We start from the raw sequence: 2,361 nt of genomic DNA on the forward strand, positions 1-2,361 counted from the left end.
GAATCGGAAACAGGCTCCAGGCTCTGAGCCATCAGCCCAGAGCCCGTTCATGCTCTGTCTCTCTCTGTCCCAAAAATAAATAAACGTTGAAAAAAAAAAATTAAAAAAAAAAAAAAAGATACACGATTTCAAGGCAGTGTTATGTTTTGTTTGCATTCTTTGTCCTTTTTCTTGGTTCATTTTTGTCCAATACTTACCCCAGGATAAGGGCCTTGGGGGTTGGGCCAAGTAAATTAGAATCAGCTTCTGTTGTACTCAAAATTAGTCCTCTATTTGAAATGAGCTCATTATTTGGACCCAGCCTATGCCTATCTTCCTTTGGAGTGAGTTCTCCCAGTCCCTCCTGTAGTCTCCTGAAAGCCCACCATGGATCTTCTAAGCACTTCTAAATGCCTGGTGAACACAGTCTACGTTAAGCTATGACATCGGTGGTTATTATGGTCCCCAATTCCCATCGTCTTCAATCACAGTATTGTATGCACTACAGTCACGGACATGTGACCAGGATTCCAGCACAGTGACGGCTCCAAGGGCTCAGGGGCTGGATAGACGAGGTCCCTGTTGCTTCTAACAGGGGAGAAACAGCATCCAGGCCAACTTGGTCCCTGTGCTGGCACTAGGGGGTGCTCTTTTGTTTAGCTATTTTCTTAAGTTTCCCTTTAGGTTTTTGAATGGATGGGCCTGCTGTGATCATTTCTTGATGAATGAGTGAACAATAAAAGCTGTAGGAATGTGATTGTGGGAAGGAAAGCCAGGTCTGCGAGTCTGGTTTTCTTTCTGTGGGGAGTGAGGGTTAATGCAGATTCCCAGGCTCAAGTGCCAGAGGCCTGGCTCCGTGAGCCTGGAATGGGGCCCAGGAATGTGCATTGTAGTAAGAACTCAGACGGTTGTGGTATGCGTTCCGAAGGCCAAATGTGGGTAAGCAAGACAGGGTTTTGTTGTTTTTGTTGTTGTTGTTGTTGTTGTTTGTTTGTTTTAATCTCCTTTTCCTGTCTTTTCATGAAGATGTGCCTGCTGACTGTCACTCATGCTCATTGTTGCCCCTCCTTGGCCTGCCAATCTCTGCGTGTGCGCGCGTGCGCGCGCGCGCTCACATTTGTTAGATCTTCATCTGTGGGAATCTTCCAGGTTTAAACAGGGCGGGGGCGGGGGTGCTCTCTTCTGGAAGGATTTGCTTCTGTTTCTGCTGAGCGCTGCTAACTTGGAACCACTCAGACCTCTTCCACAGTTGTGGCCTAATGGAAGAGTCCAAGGTTCGGCTCCCCCTCCAGGCTGCTGGCTCAAGGGCATCTGCATCGCGCCTCGGCTGCCACCATTTGCTCCGAGGACAGTTCTGTTCTTCCCTGCCTGATCCCTGCTTGCAGCATTAAGTTCCACTTATGGTTTGCTCCTTTTTTTTTGCAGGGAGGGGGTCCCTCAGCAATTTCCCCGATTTCCTACAAGCCCAGTGTTGCATCAGTAAGTATGCTTTTATCTGGGATGTAGTCGTTTTGCAGCAGGAGGGTTTCCCCAGCCCCCCCACCCCCCGCCCCGGAAAATTGAATCCAGCACCTTACCAGTGGACATCTTTATTTTCAAAGGTAGACGTGCTTATTCCTGTGAGATGAAAGGTTAATACATCCATTGTGGGAGAATTACTCATCGAGCAGAGGCAGTTTGGCATCCCACACCGTGGGAGGGTTGAAAGAACCAGGAACACGCCTGGAGATGCTGTGTGTGTTACTCCTCGGATAACTGCCAGTGTCTTGCATTGGGTTCCACTCTGGGTATCTTGTTGAGGCCTGACAAGGCAAGAGGCAGGGTCGCAACAAATTCTGTAATGTTATTTGTGTCTGCGTCTATCTTTTTGTTCCCTCTTATTCCAGGGAAGGAGGTGTTCCTCCCATATCAACACCTGTCCCCACCCTGTGGGCTTTGGATCCCATCCCTCTGATCTCCCCAGGGACTTCACTCCTTCTGGAATCCTCCCTCTGCTGCACCACCAGTCTCTCTCTTGGTAGACAAGTCTCATGCCAAATGTGCTCCCTGTACCATCTTTAAAAAACCCACCCTTGACCCAAACTACCTCACTTTTCTGTTCCCCTTTAGAACCAAATATCTCAAAACACTTGTCTACACATGCCACCATCACTTCTGCACTTTCTGTTTACCTTCATTTCTCTTTGGTTTCTGTTTTTGGTGAGATGGTCCACACACGTTTTTTTTAAAGAATCAAGCAGTTCCATAAGGCTTGTGATGAAAAATAGTCCCCTGGTCTGCTTCCCGCATCAAAGACAGCTACTTATAACTCCTTTTGCTGATTTTCTTTCTTTCTTTTCTTTCTTTCTTTCTTTCTTTCTTTCTTTCTTTCTTTCTTTCTTT

Source organism: Herpailurus yagouaroundi, unplaced genomic scaffold (genome assembly GCF_014898765.1).
Source record: "Herpailurus yagouaroundi ecotype Mexico unplaced genomic scaffold, PumYag 186, whole genome shotgun sequence".
Lineage (NCBI taxonomy): Eukaryota > Metazoa > Chordata > Mammalia > Carnivora > Felidae > Herpailurus > Herpailurus yagouaroundi.